Genomic DNA, 10028 nt, shown 5'->3' with positions numbered 1-10028 from the left:
GACGTTTTGGGAAAGACTTAGAAGGATCCGACGGTGAGTTGGGGTTGGCGGGGTCGGAACTGGAGACAAGATGAGAGGGGTCGGGAGGTTGAACACTTAGACTTTGGAAAAACTTAAGACAGGTGATTACGGGCTCGGATTAAGATTAACTTGGAAGAATGTGGGGTCGGTCGTCACAGAACAGAAGAATGACATCGAGAGGCAATATAGATGGTTTGAGCATTGATAGCAGCTTCGATTGAAAATCGCAGAGTTCCGATACAAGCAATCACCACAGCGGCGACTCAACTACTACTAAAGCTACTCTAGAGATAAAATTAGGGTTCTTCTTCTTTGATAATCCTTTCAGACCTGGTCCATGAGCTAAAATAGCAGGCTCGGGAGTAAAAAGTGAAAATTTAACGGAAAGTAACCGTTTGACATATGAAAATGAAGGTGAAAACGGCGGAGGTGAGGTGAATGAGCTGTAGCCATTGGTTGTGAAAGGAATGACATCCGTGAAGTCGCTAAAGCATTCTACTGGATGCTGATATGCTCTATCTCCTCTTTGCTTAACTTAATAGAAGACTGAATAGCTGAAGGGATGACAAGATCCACACAATTCGAAAACAACGCCATGTTGATATTCAGGACACATAGTAAGAGCTAACTCCACAAGTCTTAAAGAACATTTTGGGTGTCATGTATTTGTTTCCATATATATTCCGTGGAGGTTTCCCTAATCCGTGTAAAATGTGACATGAGGCATGGTAATCATGTGAAACCAAATAGATGGTGGTGTTGTATAGTTCAAATAGATTACAACCTTATTTGACAAATAAAGTGATGGTGAGTAAATTGAAGCATATATAATCTGATTTGCCACTAATATAACAATTAATTAAATATTGAGCTATCAAAGGAACCGGCTAGCATAGTTCAATCAGTTAAGACTAAGGGATCATATTCCTGTAGGTGTTCGAATTATGACCTTTTTGGCACAGCTCAGCTCCAAGAAATTTCTAGAGCTGGGCACTACGATAACATTAACGCATTGTTGAAAAATTTATTAGTATCATGAATTAATAAAGAAGTATATGTTTAAACCAATTCATTTTATTCTGCGAACTCCAAAATTGCATAGAACTACAGCTATGCAAAACAGGCCTAGCTCCAAAACAGGCTCTATGGCTCGATACGAGTACTCACTTTCCTCTAGGATTACATTATAGCTATAAAACAGTATATGTACACATGGGAATGTCATCGAAAAAGCACGTTCACACGCTACGTGAGGGTAGTGCTTCAATCACGTTTATACGTGTGCTATCATTACCAATTGTTTTGCTCAGTCGTATGTGTGATATTAGGGCGTGTGCATGCATGTGAACTTCACAACATATAAATAATCCTTCGTGACTCCGCCATTTGCAAACATATAAGTAGGGCACAATCACAGTTATAATTAATCTTTCATAAATCAATTTATTAACCAGATCAGAGAACTTTGCAACTGGTAAGTATCCAGTGTGCTACTGTAAAACGTAGTTCATATTCTCCAATTTGGATATTTGGTATCAAAATTAAATGAAGGCATTTGACACAAATAAAGTTACCAGTACAACGTTTATCTAGATACCAAATTAAAGAAACTGGCTGTGACTTCGAAATTCTAATTAAAAGCTCCCCTTGGAACTTGAAATCTCTTGGTACAATTTAAGTTTCTTCTGATTACAGCTTAATATTGAAACCCTAAATTTGGATGAAGTTTTTGTTCAAATTAGTTTCAGATCCTAATAAAAATTACTCAGTTAATACTAGATTTAAGCTTTTAATTTAATTATCTTAGTACAACCATTAGTAGTTCCTTTTGTTGTCAGAAGCTATAAATTAAAAGCAATATCACTGGTTATATCCAACGGGATTCACAACTTGCATGCATCCCTCGTACAAGTATGAAATGGAACTCATGGGCACCTTGATAACTAGGGTGTAATAAAACCAGGTGTTACCAAGTATAATCTAATATCTCATCTTTAGATTTTAGCAAATACATGTAATGAAATCTAGTAGCATCATCTATCGATGTTATAAGCAGCTTTCCATTTTACTAGCAACCGAAGGTTAGAGAGAATGACTGTGAATTTTACCCAGAAGGCTAAAAGACAACAAAAAGCTAATGCGTTACAAAGATGCACAAATCTACTGACAGATTATTGCAGGAATTTTTTTGAATGAGATCATACGTGTAGATGCATACATTGACAGACACAGCACACATGCAAAGGAACCAGAAGTTGGCGATGTTGAAACTACTACTACTAATAATTTGTATATATATCTCGTAAGTTGCAGTAGAGACATGCAAAAGTGACAATATAGACGCTTATTTAAGAAAATAACGACCATATCTTCAGCGTCGGTATCCATATGTCAACCGAACCTCACACATGGCCCGATTTCTAGATCCACCACTAGAGTAATACCCAGACATGTTTCCCATTTAGCCAAGATTGTTTGAAGATGACTGATCAGCTAGCCTCTTTGAGCAGTTAGGAAACAAGCTTCTGGGGCAAACATGGTCACCATAGCCAGAAGAGGGCCTTCCGTCGACTTGAATTTCCGGTTCGTCCTGCACTTGGCCTGCCTGCTGTCCACCATTTCCAGACAGCTTCCTCGTCAGAGCAGCACAGGAGGTGGTAGTCATCAACAGGATGCAGAGAAAGACAGGTACTCTTATTCCCTTCATTCTTCAGAAGTCGTCGATTTTCACCTGCAAGATAAATAACGAAAATCAGCATATGTGAACTGGATGCAAACAAATGATACAATATCTAATATATCCTTTTATGCATGGAAGAAGTATTACTGATCTGGAATCTGAAGTATCTTCTTTTGTACTTATTTTTGATATTTTTCATGTGACCTGGATGTTATATTTATAGGGGATTGATATTACCTACGTCTTGTCCAAATACCTTGTGGGATTACTTAGCATCATGGTGTGTAATTACCACCTGGTAGGTTGTGCATGATCGACAATTGGAAGTGGGTGAGAGAATTATTCGGCTCAATCGATTGCATAAATGACAGATGATCTGATGGGATATGTCTCTGTATCGCCGTTTGGTGACCTAAATGGCAACTTGTTCTTAGGTTACTGGTGCCTATGCAAGATGATGACAACGAGCATCATGGAACATTCTGTATTACTTGCTTGTCCGCAGGACGTACTTATCTTATTATATACAGAGTATAAAATTGGAAAAATTACTCAGATATCATGCAACGAAGCAAAAATTAATAATCACAGTTGACTATCGCTGTACAGGACAAAAAATTTCAATAGATTTCCCAAGAACATTAAATCGTCCCAGAGTAGCTTGACCAACTGGCAGAACGTAACTCCACTTTGTTCTAACTCGATCATTTCATATTAAAATTGCTGAGACTCACACATGATGTGAATTGAGTTATTGGTAGAGACTCTACTATGGACTATTAAAGCAATATAAATAAAAGAGAAACATGCCAGGCAAAAAAAAATGATATCTTGCCCAATAATTTGATTGACGCACCCAATTCCTTTTCTTGCATTATGGAACTCCTGGTCGTGAAGTAGTGGTTTCCAAAATATAAATTGTCAAATGTTATGCTTTAGTTAACAAGTGCCAAACCATCTGGTAGAATATGCTAGTTTTTCTTCTCAGTCCAATGTTTTCATCACCCAAGGGCAGATCTCATTACTAGAAATAATAGGAGAAACAATAGAAGAGCCACCAGTGTCATTACAGTGTGCTACTACTTACTGCTTATAACTAAAATCTTGTTATAGGCTTAGCAAGAATGTTTGGTGGCACACGATCCCAGTGCCTGCATACAAGGTTTGGACACTCCAGGATAAATTCCACACGATGCTGCCACATCCATACTTGATATCTTGTATCCATTATCTCTGCACCCATCCTATATCGCCACTCATGTCTTTTACAGTAAACAAAATGTTCATGTATGAGACAAATTCATTCACCGCTTTCAAAGATTATCATGAAGTGTTGAATTTTTAGAAATAAGATGCGGACAGAGACAATAAGCAGCCATTACGGATCAATGACCGAAGATAATTATATGCTCATGAAACATTAGACATCACTACGGGAAACCTCAAAGTCGCCGAGTGTAATTGCTTCGCCGAGTGTATTATTGCGGGCACTCGGCGAAGGCCCCGTTTGCTGAGTGCAATCGTAGAAACACTTGGCAAAAATAATACACTCGGCGAAAACACGATTTGCCGAGTGCCACCAAAAAAACACTCGGCAAACACCCACGGGGCACTCGGCAAAGATGGGGCACTCGGCAAAGTCTTGAGCACGTGACTTCCACGTGCCGCGCGGTGCCGTTGCCGTGACGGACGTTAGGCTTTGTGTCGACGAGGGGCACTTGGCAAACTGCATGTTTGCCGAGTGTCTAGATGGGGCACTCGGTAAAGATGCTAGTTTGCCGAGTGTCCCTTGTGGCACTCGGCAAACCTGGGGGTGTTGCCGAGTGTTTTTTGGCACACTAGGCAAAAAAAAAAACCTCCTCCGCCCTCCAAACTTTTTATACTCCACATGTATGAGATTTGGCACTGCATGGTACAAGGTGGACTTCTTATTGACCTATTTGCTATATTTAATCAATTAATTTCATTTAGAGTAATTTGTTGATTTAAGTCAAATTTGAACTGCAGGTGTTTGGAATAATAGAATAATATGAGTGGAAAAATCATATTCATGTTAGTGAGTCCAAATTGAGGTCTTACCCAAAAATGAAAAGAAATTTCGAACATTTTGTTAAGGAAACACGACTACGAACGTGTGGCCAAATGATTGTTTAATTCTCAAAAATACAAACGAAGTTTGAAAATCACGAGATTTTGCAAGATGCTATGATTTCACATGTAGAGGCTGTGGTAAAAAAATGACAAGGTTTCGCACAAGTTTTGACATATGATGCTTAGAATTCGAAGCATCTCCGGAGAGGATTCGTAGAAGTTGGAAGGATCCGGTAAGATTTTGAGTCGAATCGATACTTAAATTTGTGATTGAGTTCAAATTTATTTTTATAGACCATAGAGAACATAGATTGGTTCATGTCAATTTTTGGGAATTTTTCGGATCCGTTTGGTAATTTTTATTCATTAATTGCACGTATATGAATTTAATAGATATAAATTTAATATGAGCTATAAATCCATGAAATAATGGAATAATATTACTCAAAAAATGAAATACGTAATGTTTAGTGAATTTGACTAGGTTTTTGCAAACTTTACATACTTTTAATTAATAAAATCAGTTTGGACATGAAATAATAGTACCTGTGGCACTCGGCAAAGCTTCTAGTTCCCGTAGTGCATATACTGCACAACAATTTATTTTTAACTAAGAAGAAACAATGCGTTTGGCTCCCAAAGAAAGAAATAATAAGCACTTGATACTTTGCTAAAAAATACTAGGAGAGAAATTTTTTACTTTGCTAGACAAAAAGGCTACAGAAATGTACGGATCCAGCACCGTGTTGTGTGGTACGTACCAGAAACAATGAGTTCTAATAGCTAGTGACTACAGATGCAAATCTTAATTATTTTGGGTCATTGGATCGGCCAAAACTTGAAATATGAACTAGAATGGATATTCCATGTAATTAATTTAAGAAGAGGAAGACATACACTGTATTTAATCAGCTGGATGTACGTAGAAAACACACCATTGGCTATTCACTTGCATGTTGCATCCTTACGGCCGGTGATGATCTTCGTTTGTTCTAATATACACGTGATTTTAAGCTGGTAACCCCAGCAGCTTCCAATAAAATCTGGGCGGTCGGCAATTGGTCTAAAAATGAGAAGCACAGTTCATGTCAACTACATCCTTTCTGACCTATCTAACGTTGTTAATACATACAATCCCATAAATCAAAAAAAAAAAGGTGGTCGTCTAAGTCATGATGTGAGTTAATTTTCTGTGCTTTTGCAAGATGACGCAATCGAGCAACATTTCTTTGCACTAGACGAATAGATTTGAAGCTATTAGAAAAAGGTCAAAGAAATTCACATGCAACAGACTAAAAATAAGTTATCGTATCCGATGCAAATCACCTGTTATGTTGTGAGCCCAAATTAAAAGATACAGATAGTTCACAGTACACAGCTTCTGCAAAAATTGTGTAGTATAGGGAGGGCAATTTAACCCACGGATTCCCCACCGATAGGAGCCAGGGCCAGATGTGGGTACGTTATTGACCAACGGGTGAAGTTGTCCATTATTGGAAGACCCAGGTTCTAGGCACCTAGCCTGGCTTACGGACATTCACACGGCGCTGTGAACGTTTTGAGTATGTTGTGATGCCAACATTAATCTAAGGAATTTGCAAGTGTTGTACATGTCAGGCTGGTCAGCGTTACAAAAACATGCATTTAATCTCATCATATCTTTGCATGGCAGTATGGCACCAGGCAGTCAAGGCACAATGTATTTTGGGAAAAAAACATTCTTTGTTCCTTTGACTATTCTACGTACTACATACATGCTCACTAAATCCTAGCAGATCTAGAAATTCCATAGAACTCTACATATGCTCTTGCAAACTTCTAGGAAAGACCCTAAGCTCCCAAGAAACACCATATTGATAGCCAAATATACATCCAAATATCAAAACCGACATAGAACCAAGGTCCAAAGTACAAAAGAGCCATAATCCAATTCGAGTATAATTCGTCAATTCAATTATCTATGAAACCTAACCTCCATAGTTCAAAGGATCAATATCAAATTGTAGATCATACGATAGGAGTTGTTTGCATAATTGCATTTCTTTATGATCACAAGGTGAAATGACCAACTAAAGTGAACCAAGTACTAGCTTAATAAAGGATAGGAAAATCATACGGATTATGACTAGAAAGCGATGTGAACTAGGGTGCCCAATCTTCCGTGAGGTGAGGATAACTCTTGATTTGGTGAAAATAGCAACACTAACTATCCGGCTTCGATCAACAAGATCAACACTAACTATCCGTGAGGTGGACTCGAAGTTAATGTGCATTGGGCCTCGCCGGTCCTTTCCACCTCCATGCTTGTCTTCAAGTACTCTCTTGTCCTCTCCATTATTTTTAAGCATGATAGTATTATTAGGTAGCAATCTATTCATAAAATCATTAAAAGAAGTACTTAGAAACGAGCTCACATATTGATTCAATTATCTAGCTCTAGCTCTAGTGTTTGGTCTTTGCATAGCAACTGGAGGAGTGTTGTGTGCATCCAAAGGACTGATGTACTCATTAGCAAGACTATCTATTTAACTATAGATGTAAACTAGAGTTAATCCATAGGTAATCAAGATCAATTCAGCTCTATCCAAATTAGGTAAGCATGTCATCAAGATCATTAGAACATGGACTATAGCCTTGGTTTCGCATCAGAGAGCACGCACAAGCACACGCATTGCATCATCGACATCAAGACCAAATCATAGTGGTGGATCCGGGCAAGAGTAGGAAGTGTGTGTGTGAGAGAGAGCAAACCAGGAGGAGCTAGGGATGCTGGTCGAGTTAGCCAAAGCTGTGGTAAGCTGGGGCTCTCCGACATCTCACGGCATCACCGAGGTGGCTGCAGTCATAGGGAACCACGAGTGGATAGGGTCGGAGTGCCGGGGTGACGAGAGAAAACATATAACGTGAACCGTTTTTCTATGTAATCAGTGGCAGTGATGGGTAATTACCCCCAACTCCACAATTAGGTTTATATCTGAGGGTTCTGGAGTTGCAAAATAGGTGCTCTAAGAAAATGAATTAGAGCTCCACCAACTCCATGGAGTTGGGCTGCTCCAAAAGTGGAGTTAGGGTGTTTAGTTGGCTCCACTCAACTCGAGCTCGGAATTTAGAGTTGGAGCCATGCCAAACAGGGTCATAGTAGCGACCACATGCTGATGGTTTTATTTTGTTTGATTCATTCCAATGGAATTTGTGTCATCATGTTGCCAAGATGGATTACCTGTGGTATTTTTGCTATGCTGCCACTTTTGTGTAGAAATTTTACTACCTGAGACAAAGATTTTGTGTGATAGATGCTTTCTGGAACTATCACTGAGATATATGGAGAGTCAGATTCTCGGTTTCAGGATTTCGATTCATTCCACCTGCTTTCATGTTCGGCTGTTTTCAGATGATGAGGTTTGTTTTGTCACATGTGTGCTAGATCATGAGGTTTGTTTTCAGGTGACGAGGTTTGTTTTGTCACATGTGGTAGATCGAGAAGCTCCAGCATGTAAAATAGAACAGGGCATGGTGGTAGGGTCACAGTAGTATGACTGCCAAATATGGTTCTAATCTTGTTGGTCATCTTTACACGCAGCAATATTTCAATGGTCAAATCTTGTAGGCATGTCATAGTGATGTGGTTCACGTATCTATGAGTTATGTGTAGTTTTTGTGTGCATCTTCCATGATCCATATTGTTAAAGCAGAAAGTGTGGAAATTGCATGATAGCCAACTATCAATGAAAAATTTAATTTTTAATTCGTTCATGCACATCCTTTGTTCATATATATGTAACATAGAATTATCTTACAAAACAAGTGATTCTATGGTCAAAATATATATTCAAGTCGAGGGTCGTTATATACTCATCCTTCATGTGTACATGTCTTATAACCCTATATCAAGTTATACGGACTTGGTGATCATTTCACTTATATATATAATAAAATTGCATGGTGAATTGGACCGGGAGCACGTAATGAAAAATATATAAGGAAAGCAGTACAAGGAGGGAATAGAAAACCAAAAGATACTAGTATTTCTGGAGACTTCAAATAAGCAGCTCTTGACATGACGCACCACACTTGGAAGACATGTCCAAGTGCTCATGATATTATACGCGCATGATACTACTGGGACAGCATGCATATTTATATACAAATACAATTATTGGACTTGACAATGCGACAGCACATATACAAATTCTTGAGCTTGAAGAAGTATAGTGCTCATCTAAGTTTCTATATATGAACATAAACATTGAAATACTATTGAAAAGTTAAGCATAACGCTAGTCTTGTTAAGCATGCATGGCAATACAGCCTTCGACATGGCAAGAAAGTAGCATGAAAAATTACATCCGTCAGAAATTTGGGGCTAATTTCTTTTTCATGAATCTTCATGTTCCAAGGTCAGCGGTGACATGCTCAATTTCCACGAACATCTTGAGCTGTTTCCTTGGTGTTTTGAGACATGCCCTGACAATTAGGGTAGGTCCCAAGCGGGCACTGATGATCATTGCTGGGAGGACCGTTCCTACCATCAGTTCCTGCAATCAGTTTGCGGATTTCCCTCTGTGGCACAGTTCTACCGTAAGATGCATCGTCCGCCATGTTCCTTGGCATGCAGATGCACATGTTGACAAAAATCAGGACAGCAACGACGGACATGCCCAACTTCATTGTGACTTCAGTTTATGAAAGATACAAGGACACTGGAAGTCATAAGTAAGATAAATATTGCCCGCAAAAATAGAAAAGAAACACTCCAGATGCAAGTGTTAATACTTACTGAGATCTGAGCAAAGTACTTGAACTGAGTGGTTTTTGTGCAACTTTGTTTAGTTGAACAAGAAGTGACGGGCTACTTATATAGGGGATAGAAGATGTTTGGCCTTCAATTTTTTTTGTAGTTTATAATTTCTAGTGTGGCAAATGGATTCTCCACTAATAAAGATTGTGTCGACAAAGGGGAGGTGCGGAGAAAATACATCCCTCATGACTTGAAAGCTAAGGTAAATAGATGCACTTATTTTCCTGTTTATGACACAAGCAAGAGAAAGTGCTTAGTGGGGGGAGTATTTGAGTTACCATAGATCTGAAAAATAAGATGTTGTACAGTACGAACTACCTGACCTCCTGAAATTTTTAAATAAAATTATTGGCGTGAGTCACTGAGATATATTGAGAAAAATAGTTGTCATGAACTGAAAATTGACCAAGATTTTATATTATACTGAATTTAGTAACC

General features: G+C 38.6%; 2 long non-coding RNA genes across 2 annotated transcripts; both read right to left on the bottom strand.

Moving 5' to 3' along the window:
• Positions 1-2298: 2298 nt before the first annotated feature.
• On the bottom strand, positions 2299-2948 carry LOC117865566 (uncharacterized). Its single transcript, XR_004642561.2, has 2 exons — positions 2849-2948; positions 2299-2752 (listed from the first exon to the last, which is right to left on the bottom strand). It is a non-coding gene; the product is annotated as an uncharacterized lncRNA (long non-coding RNA).
• A 5958-nt stretch (positions 2949-8906) lies between these two features.
• LOC117865083 (uncharacterized) lies at positions 8907-9708 on the bottom strand. The gene is made up of 2 exons (XR_004642450.2): positions 9570-9708; positions 8907-9465 (listed from the first exon to the last, which is right to left on the bottom strand). It is a non-coding gene; the product is annotated as an uncharacterized lncRNA (long non-coding RNA).
• Positions 9709-10028: the final 320 nt, after the last annotated feature.

The sequence above is a fragment of the Setaria viridis genome, chromosome 7 (assembly GCF_005286985.2).
Source record: "Setaria viridis chromosome 7, Setaria_viridis_v4.0, whole genome shotgun sequence".
NCBI lineage: Eukaryota > Viridiplantae > Streptophyta > Magnoliopsida > Poales > Poaceae > Setaria > Setaria viridis.
The sequence above is the reverse complement of the archived record's forward strand: the minus strand, read 5'-3'. Positions and strand labels throughout refer to the sequence as shown.